Consider the following 10713-nt stretch of genomic DNA (forward strand, 5'->3'; position numbering starts at 1 on the left):
GTTGCAGAATTAAGCTCCATATATGGCCTGTGTACTCAGTCAAAGTCATTAAGGCCCTCCTGGACTCATTCATGCCACTATAATCCATTTTTAATAACACTGCTTTTTATATGCTCTTAAATGGGCATGTAGGACAAAATACACAGCTCGCAATAGTTCTGTTTTGGCTTCATCTGTAGGATCCTGTTGCATGTGGAAACTTGTGGAAACTCTAAGCGCCTTCGACACAATAGTTATCTAAATCAGACAATTAAACACCATAATGAGATTCTATTCAGTCATGTTTGACCATCCAGATTGCAGTGGATTACAGTTTTGTTTTGTTATTTTTATTTACAGATAAGATTCATACTTTTCTAGATTTTTTTTGCATCAATAAATACTTTTGGACCTTTACTCAAAGATAATAACTACATCTAAGGGTTGGCACATCAACAGACAGCATAGCAGAGAGCCTCAGCTTAAGGGTCAGCCTTCATCACAGCAGTCAAAAACCATATCGTCTCAACATCTTACCCCATCACCTGAGCACAATCATCAGATTTTTGGAACTCCTTCACTTCATGGTGCAGTTCTAAATGTGAGTTTCTAGATTCTAGCTCTTGATAGACAGCTTGGCTGAAAAATTATATGAAGATAAAACAAATTATTTTATAAGTAGAGAATCCTTGTTGAATGAATCAGTGGGGATTGAAAACAGACTGACAATCCTAAATCTAAATAAGAGCATAAGACTAAATTATTGTTGTCATGAAATGTAATCACACTTAAGTCAGATCATGGAAGAGTTTAAGTCTGATTTGTTTCTCTGTGAAACTGCACCATGTTCTGGTAGCTCACGTTGCTGTGCAGTCACAGCAGGCACCAAGCATCCATATTAGAGTATTCAACCGTGCTGTGTGCCCTCAAGAGTGGTGAAGTGGCTGAGGTGCTCCAGCTGGCACAGGTGGTGGGGCAAATGGAACCACGCACAACAGCAGCCCCAGACATGCCCGAGCTTATTAACTCTGTCCCTGTCTTTGTACCCAGCCACCTGCAGGAGCTGCATGCTGAAAGCTGCCACAACCTCTCAGAGCACGGACATCAGAGATTGGCACAGCTGTTATATTCCTACAGTGGGGTTTTTTCCACAGGTCCCACTGCTCTCAGTCACACCATTGCTGTGCAACACAACATTATCACCAATCCAGGGCCACCTGTGAAACAACCACCATGCAGGATGGCATGCAAGACACAACAGACCAGCAAGTGCAGCAGAGCTTGGTGGCAGGGCTACTCACACCCAGTAATAGTAGCAATGCTGCGCCAATTGTGATGGTGAAAAAGAAAGTTCACAGCCCCAGACACTGTGTAGATTACAGGCCACTAAATGAACAAACTGTGACACAACAGTTAACTGTGACAGTTAACTGTAAGCCAGACGTCTCCGTACGACAGTTAGGAGATGTCTGAGAAGGTAACACAGCAATAATTCGTTATGACTCCTTTGTTTTTCCAGTATAGTCAGAGACTTACTGTGTACTTATTTACAACCATACAATAAGTCCTGTTGACAGAATTAGCACCAGCTAAGTCATGACTACATCTGCCGTTGCCATGTAAACAAAGGAGTTATTACATCAGTGTGACACAAGCTACAAAGATGGCACCACACACTGAAGATGTGAGCAAAAAACACCAGTTATCCTGTCCACAGATAAACGACATAGCCAGATGTTCTAAAAATCTACATGCTGGAAGTTGTTTTCCTACAAGTGAAAGCAAGCAACCAGAGAAAAAATTATGTTATCCTTTTTCACAGCCCTGGGAGAACAAACAAATTTCTTTATTCTTGCAGAATATGCACAAGCCTTCAGACTTCTAGATAGTGTGGTCAGGGACTGAAGCACTCCATCATGTATAAGATCAGCTAAACTCAAATGGAATTAGACATTTTGCACAAGCTCCGAGCTTCCACCTTATTTGCATCTTTTAGTAAAAAAGGCATACATCTATTAATACAGTCAAATTCCACAAAAACACTGCTCTCCTTTACACATTTTTTTCACACAGCTCTTTTTGTCAGATGACTAAATTCTTTAGAAATGACGACCCATTAAGACTATGTCAGTTTGCAGTTACATAATGAATGTCTAGACTGCTTTAATGAATTCCTGGTTTTCTAACTGCAGCATCATTTGTAGAAATCATCATTCAAAAAACTTAAAGTCAACATCTGTGCAGGGAATTCAGCTATACTTATACTTATTTCCCAAATTTAAAGCAGCAGAATGTCTTAAAGGGTTCTTTTACACAGTCCAAAGCATAGCTACATCAATCATACTTCCATAGGTCAATAATTTAATTCCCTTCCTATGCATGTTTGCTAGACAAGGACTGTGGTCCAATGAGAAGACCAGGTTGAACTTCTTTCAACTTTGTATGAAACCATGCTGAGTGACTGTGTGGGTGAACAGGTGAACAATCTGAACAAAGCCTCACACTGACAGCACGTCATACAAACCTAATGACCTATATGTAGTTGGTAACACTTAGAAAATGGTCTGGCAATGGGAAGATCAAGTGACTGGGGTGATTCGGCCAAAGCTTGTGTCATAAAGAATCATAATATATGTCGTGTCTAAAGACCTGATCCCTCAGTCACAAAGAAATGCTCTGCAAGAGGCTTAACTTTTTCTTAGTAACCATTGTCCAGGCTTTTTTTGATTCATGTTGAACTGTGAGGTACTCATTATAATGCACAGAAGCAAGATGCTACAGATGTTGGAAACAACAGCTTGAGATCAATGCACACACATATGTTACGTTAACCTTGGAGGAGTGAGGTCATAACACGAAAAGACTGCTAACATTACTGTATGGACAATCCTCTGACCTCAATCTCTCTTAAGGCGTGATGTGTATGTGAGTGATTTGCTTGTATGATGCTAACAGAAGTCTTATCTAAACATCGTCCTAAATCCTGTAGAGAATCTCTGTTTGGACTGAGTTTGCATGTTTGAGGGATAATTTTTCCACTTAATATATTTCATTACATCCAAAGACTATGGCTTGGGTCTTGAGGGCAGTTTATTAATGCACGGTCTATAACTTTGGGTTATGGTTTATTTTCTCTCCTCTCACAAAGCGACAACCTTCTCTTTCGACTGCAGTTCTGATTTAAAACGCTAGGTGTCAATGCTACTTATTTCGCCTTTAAAGTGTAACTACACCCCCTACTTTTTTCATAACTCCACCCACTGTTAAATTTTGAAAAACACCAGAAACTGCAAGGGTTGGGGTGCGAGGTGTGGGGGTGATCAGGGGGTGGATAGTGGGCGAGTCGTAAAGACACAGTCAGAAATTATTGAATGACAGACAGCAGCTCAGCGGCCACTAGCAGGATGGAACGTGATACAGATTCACGAAGCAGCTATGCCACAAAGCAGTCTTTGAGGCGGAAGACTTTTCCCCTCCAGAATCTCCTCAGCTACACAATGCAGTGGTGGAAGAAAAAGGTGGTTCTGAACCATATCAGTCTGAACACATCAGCAGCAGGTAAAGAATACAGTCCGGTGTTAATTTCACACCCCTCAAAAGCACAAATCCGTCCAGTTGCAGCAATATTTCCTCAAAAGCTCTATCAAACTCCAAAATTCTGAAACTATTGAATTTACACCAGATAACAAGTTCATGTTCATATGCATAGGTGGGCGTGGTTTCTATGGATGCAAGGTGAAGACCTGCCTCTGGAGGTAGTGGGCTGTTCTTCGTTATGAAAAATAAAAACCTGGTTTAATCCTGTCGGAAGTGTTTTGAAGCATTTTTGACCCACAAAATCTTGTTTTTATTTGTTAAAATTAAAATTTTAACAACCGTATCGGTAGCTTTCATCGCAATTAAGTAATATGATGTCGTTAACAGCTCAAAAAACACATTTTAGGCTGCACTACCCTTCTAAGGTAACAAGAAAGCCAGTGGACATTCTGGTTGTAAACAGACAGGTTGTACAGTAACATTTTTTAGATTAATCAAAGTTCATGTCCTTTTTTCTGGCAGCAGGACATAACATGTTAGTGACACTTAGATCAGCAAAAGCAAGACAAGTTTCAGTTAGATTGTAACCATTTATAATCACAGGCACACTTCACTGCGCTACATGAGTCAATATTTTTTACATGATCTCTTGGAGATGACAGATGACAGCTTTCACATATTAAAGTGTCTTGATTACAGCCTTTAGGTGTCATCTTCTCTTTCTTTTTTTTTTTTTTAGGACAGAATAATTATTCTTTTCACAGTTACAGGGACTATAAATGAAAAATAACCCAGTCGGGGCCTACATTCACTCTAGAAGTGAATGTGAGTGTATTCTGCCTTTTGCCTGATAGCAGCTGGGACAGGCTCCTAGGACCCTGCACTGGATGTATTTTTACCCCAAAACTCTGATATACCCCATTTTCAGTGCTCTCTGTAATTTACATGAACTCATTTTGCTTTCCTGTTTTTCTTTCAGTCAAGTCATCCAAAGTCTTTTAGTCATGTGCCTCTTTGCACATGCAATCCCTTCATTAGAGAAAAACTTTTATTTAAAAGAAGTCCCCAGTAATTTACCTGTCACGTTTGATAAAGAGCAGGTGAGTGGTTGTCAAGAAACAAAAGAACACACACATAAGAGGGAGAGAGAGAGAAAAAAAAATATTTGCTTTTGTAATAAACAAATTGGCTCTTAAACATTTTCATACTCTTGGTTCTGATTCTATCTCAAGTCCCACAACAGCCGGCATTTGTTTGCATGGATTATTAACAAAACATTTTGTTGCTGAGATATAGCTTCATATTCTAATATATGCCTTTCAGATAACAGTTTGACAAAAATATAAATCTTTCAGGTTTGTCTGATAGCCAGACTTAATGAATTCATGTGTGAACTTAAGATTTTTTTTTTTTTAATTCTGTGGTGATCCATCAGGGAATAATGTTGTCATTTTTTGTTAGTTAGAAAGATAAACACAAGGTTTTATAACCAAAACTGGACCACTCAGGCTATGAGAGAATCCAATGAGGTAGTGTTTAGAGTTCCTGGGTTACGGCTCTACTTGAACAGGGACTAAAATAACATTATGTCAGAGACTTATGGGAACAGGGGTGCTGTGAAGAAGATCTGGCTCTTTGGTGAAGTTAAGGACTCATATTTCTCTCACTGTCATGTGTCAGGGTGTGATGCCACATGGGAAACCGAGACATGTCAGACTTGACACACTTCAACATCACCTTAAGGTCTTTCTGGTTTGGGAAGTTTTCTGCAAAAAAAGATTTAAAAATAACAAAAGCTCTGACTCCTCTGAGGTTAGAAAATATCTTAACACACTTAAGGAAATGAAAGGGGGACCCCTGTGAAAACAGTTTATAGTATGTAATGTAATTGTTTAAGGCAATATGAGATGCTACATTAATCTGTTTTCTGGCTTTTCTGGACATTACAAAAACAAGGGTGAACTCCCCGTGTGCCATAAAGTAGCAGCTATGTCCCCTGACATATTAGCCTGGTTTAGTGCTGTCAGAAACTATGTTCAAGAGGTGGTTTTCTTGCAGAGCTATACATATGCTTTTTTAGACGTTTTATTTAGAAAAAGAAGTTTTACAAGTTATTTTTATCATACATTTTTTTATTATTAAAATGGGGACAGTAAACATTAATGAACACTTTTGTATAAATGTATCCGATTTTAGCCATTGGCTAATTTCATTTGTTGCCGCTGGGCAGGTTGATTAATTTAATTCATAAAAATTTTCAGTTGTAGACCTGAATATACTGTATCTCTTTGTCTGGACCAGACAAACTTTATTTTATTGTTCACTTGATTTCTTGTTCATTTGGCCTTTGCTCAGGTTTGGGTACCTTAAGTTTAGTTATAAAGCAAAGTTAAGCAGAGTATTTAAAACCTATTGGCTATTATTGGCTATTTATTAAAAAAAATAAATGTCTTTGTCTGACTTCTGACTTAATTTAAGGGATTTAAATCAATAAAAGAGACAAATGTAAAGCAACATTCCCTCACGTTTTCTTCAGCACCTTTTCTGTTAGCACATGCCATTGGGTGGGGTTAAGAATATTGGATTTACCTAATGATTAATAAATGTTCTGCCATGGCTTTGCATAAGCTGCTTAAGCAGAAATAGGTTATTTTCAACTCAGATGACACCACGTTTTACCCCAATTAGAAATATTTGTTTAAACTGCACCTGAAATAGTAGAATAAAACTGTTAGAATGTGTCTATAACTTAATATGGATTTTATTTTCTGTAAAAGCAAGCTGCACAAATCAATGAAGACCAGCTTTGCACAACAACAAAGACTAGACACACATACACACACACACACACACACACACACAAACTACTAAAATAGAAAAACCTGTCAAACTAATTTCATTCTCAGGAGCATTTAAATGGCTTTGGGGAGTTACAAGAGGGGTGATGATGGTAGAACACAAAGGCTCTTTTCATTCTTTATTTTTCTACTTTTGGTGCATTCCACTTAGTACACTTAGTAACATGTTTGGCAGGGTGAAGAAGTAGACATCCATTCATCCCACTGGAGCCAGATGTGGTGGTGTGACTGAGTTTTAGGGTCACTGTTTAGCTACAGGATAACAAGAAATGTGTAGCAGCAGCAACATTTATAATTGTGATAAACTTGGTGAAATCTGATTTTGTTTGTTAGATTTGTCCTGTTTGAAAGAAGAAACTAAGATTAAGTTCCATCCATGTCACTATATAGGACATAAAACAAGAGTAGACCTACACGTATACCCTATAAAATGGGCTTCTGTCTCAAACACTGATATAAAATTGTTTGTGGACTGCATGTTTAAATGGTTGCTTAGCTGCCACCTAGCTAAACAGCACGCTAGATAGACGTAATTTATCAAATACAAAGCACTGAAGTGTCAAAACATGAATGAACAAAAGGAGTGGTGATGAAAAAACATGAAGCCACAAAAACCAATGCAAATTAAAAAAGTGAGATAAAGAAAACTATTTAATTTAAAGTTGTTTTGATTAAACATTCACATAAAAACAGAGTCACGTATAATCATGTTCCCATCTTTGCATTCTTAAGATACTGTTAGCAGCACATTATCTGCCGTTCATAATGTCACAAGCCTCCGATTTAGATTTATTTGTCATTCAGCAGTGTCATCTGTGATGCAAAGCAGAAGGAATTTACAATCACTGATCCATAAAAAAAACATTTAAAGAAAACAGGAATTACATTCAGAGCTTCATGATACATGTGCACAGAAAATAGATAAAACAAATTATATGTACTCATATCGTAGCAAGTACTAGAGTAATTTGCAGGAGCTTGCAATTTTCCTGGCAAATGGATGAAAAATGAGAAACATAATGGACAAGCTGACTTTGTAAACTTAATTTTGTAAACTTCACAGGATTAAAAATATCTGTAAAAGCAAAACTGATGTGTCACTGACTTTTCGTCATGGTTTTATTCTGGCATAAACAATTACATGGATGCAAATTTACTGTGTTTTTTAAGCACCACTGTAAGTGTAAGTTCTCTGATCTCTTTTACTAATGACTTAAACCTTTAGTAGCCTTGTTTACCATTATCATCACAACAACCAGTTGATGCAAGCTTCAAAAACGTTGCTAATATCCTGTCTCCTTAAACATTTTCCAAATATTCAGCAGCTACTGACTTGTCTGGGAAGATCACTGATTCCCTCAAAACATCAGAAACTATAGGCAGAGATATGGTATCTGTTTCTGATGAGAAGGGTGAGAACAGAAGGTTACTCATTACAAACTTCACTGACTGTAAACCCTGAAATGAAACATCTTCTAAACCATTCTGCAACCTAGACAAAGTAACTGACCTCAGTTTTTTCAGTTTTTTTTAAATGTGAATAAATCAAATGCTGCAGGTAGAGCATCTGTCTCCAAGTTATTTCAGCACACAGTTTAAATGAAAAATGTATCCCAGCACCCTAAAAGCACAAACACATGCAGACACAACACTTAAAAAAGATACTTGCATGTTGCAGTTGACAAAGACATCATTTAGAAGTCCATCTATAAACTTCTGGATTTTCTACCACATGCAAAAAGAACCACTATGTATTTAAGAGCCTCAGTGGCAACAAAACTCTCATTCACTCCATCCCCCATATCCACAAATCCAGACATATTCTGGGTATGAGGATTGTACTGGATTTATTTTTAATAACCATGATGTCTAACATGCAAGTTTCACATCTTTATTTGGCCAGGTCTTCATCTCATCTTTTTTTAAACATGGCAATCATCTTTATGTTAAAGCCAGGCTTAGAATTCACAGAACTCTGCCATATTTTTTTCAAAGAAAAAGCACACAAATCACACATTTGATCTAGTATCTTTAAATAGAAAAGTCTGGTACATTGGTATGTGTGTGTCATCACATATGTTTTGTCAAGAACCCACTACATTGATTTTAAATGCAGAAGGTACATCCAAAGCATCACTCTTAAGCCTCATTTATGCTCTCTTTACGTATGTAAATATGTCCGTGTCAAAGATTGTCAAACGTCATTGCCCAAACTTTTCCATGTGTCCTTTTCATTGGCATGGTTGTTAGGCCACTAGAGGGCAGTGCAGAGAGGGGGGGAGGGGAATCACGATAATTCACATTCTTGGAAACAACATAAAAAGAGGCAGCACAGTAGACAGTGGTAGTCTGTGCGGATATATATTTCCACATCTTCTTCTTCTTCTACCACCAAGCACTATGCAGTGCTTGGTGGTATTGCTCAGTTTGCTACGTCTATTTACACATCTGCAGGCTCTCTGAAAATAGGCCAAAATACACATGTTAACAACACATAAGACGGACAGAAGGCGCAGTTTGTGAGGGTATTTAATATATAGCATAAATGAGGCTTTAGACATACAGGGTTTCCCATGTTTAATGTAGCAGTTACAGGACACATTGCCATTGCAAAGTTGAAAATGCCAGTGAAAAACATGATTTTTACCAAAACTTTACCAAGTGCTTTTAAAGTGTAACTACAACCCTTACTTTTTGTGTAACTCCACCCACTGCCAAATTTTAAAAAAAGCCCGAAACTGCAAGGGTTGGGGTGGGAGGTGTAGGGAGTGGAGAGTGGGCCGGTCGGGAAACACAGACAGAAATGACTGACAGACAGCAAATCAGCGGCCACTAGCAAGATGGAAAGCGAGAATAACAAAGCACCGATGCCACAGAGCGCTCCTTGAGGTGGAAGACTTTTCCCCTCCTGAATCCCCTCAGCTGGCTCTGGAAAGCTGTGGGGACTCCTGGCAGGTTGTGGCAGCTGCTGTAAATTTACTGGTGCTACGATTTGAGCTGTTGTCTGTCGCCAGATGAGGATCAGCAGGTTAAGAATAAAGTCCGGTGTTACTTTTACACCTCTCAAAAGCACAACTTCGTCCCATTGCAGGAATATTTCATCGGAAATTTCATGTGAAAGACTAGAAGTCTGAAACTAGCAAATCCACACCATATAAGTTCATATCCCTTCTTATGCATTAATGGGCGTGGTTTTCTATGCCTGCGAGGCCAGGACGAGCCTATTAGTGTTGTGTTAGTCATGAACAAATGGTTCAGTACTCGAGTATCACTTCACTGACTTGTGAATCACGATTCCTCATCCCCAATGACTCATTCACTGAATTGTCCCTGCCATTGCTAGCAAGCTAACTACAGAGTTAACTGAAGAGACCAAACAATATACAGTATCACTATTGTGCAACTGCTATTTTAACTGCACTTGTAGAAATATAATAAGTTAATCATTGTAATGGAGGGAAAAGCAACATCTCCATTTCCCTGCCGGACCATCACTATCTCCCTCCCTGCTATGAGCTGGGGACGAGCTAGCTTTATAGATTATAAAGATTATATTAATAGAATATTTTCAATCAGTTGTTTTGGCGGTATGAATAATTCAGAAATGGGATGAAGCTTGTGTGCACTTGTAGATTTCAATGTACACTCCCGGTAACTGACTCAAATGACTCAAAAACCTGATTCAGTTTGGTGAGTGACTCATTCAAACACGACTCAATCACATATACCATCACTACCGCCTATTTGAATCTGAAGGGATGGGGCTGGGAGGTTTTTAAAATTTTCCCATGAGAAACACCAGAATGGCTCTACATCACAAAAAAAAAAAAAAAAAAAAAAAAATGGTTTTACCATGTAGGGTAAAAGTTGTGATCCACTTTTTACCCACAAAATCCCATTTTTTAAATAGATAAAAATAAAAAAATAGTAATTTTATCGACAGTATAGGTGGTTTTCATCACAATTAAGTAATACTGTGTATTACTGTGCACATCTTTTGGTGCACCACCCCTTTAATAATAAAACAGGTTCAGAAGCTTTGTTAATCTATTGAGTTTAAGTTTCCTAACGTTGATAGTTGCTATTATATGTTCAAAATTCCTGACATGCACACAGCCACTAAGGACTTTCCAAATTCTGTTCAGTGTAACAAGCCATCTGGTTAGAACCTCATAATTATAACTGCTTTTTGACATCCTGTCCTCTAGTAAGCATGTCAGTGTGATGGATGTGGTTGGTTAATGACCCTGCAAGGATGGTTTTCTGTAGTTGCAAAAAAAAAGTTGTGATTTTGCTTTTAGCTTTTGAGTAAATAAAAATAAAATAAATTAAAATAAAT

The sequence above is a fragment of the Melanotaenia boesemani genome, chromosome 23 (genome assembly GCF_017639745.1).
Source record: "Melanotaenia boesemani isolate fMelBoe1 chromosome 23, fMelBoe1.pri, whole genome shotgun sequence".
Classification (NCBI taxonomy): domain Eukaryota; kingdom Metazoa; phylum Chordata; class Actinopteri; order Atheriniformes; family Melanotaeniidae; genus Melanotaenia; species Melanotaenia boesemani.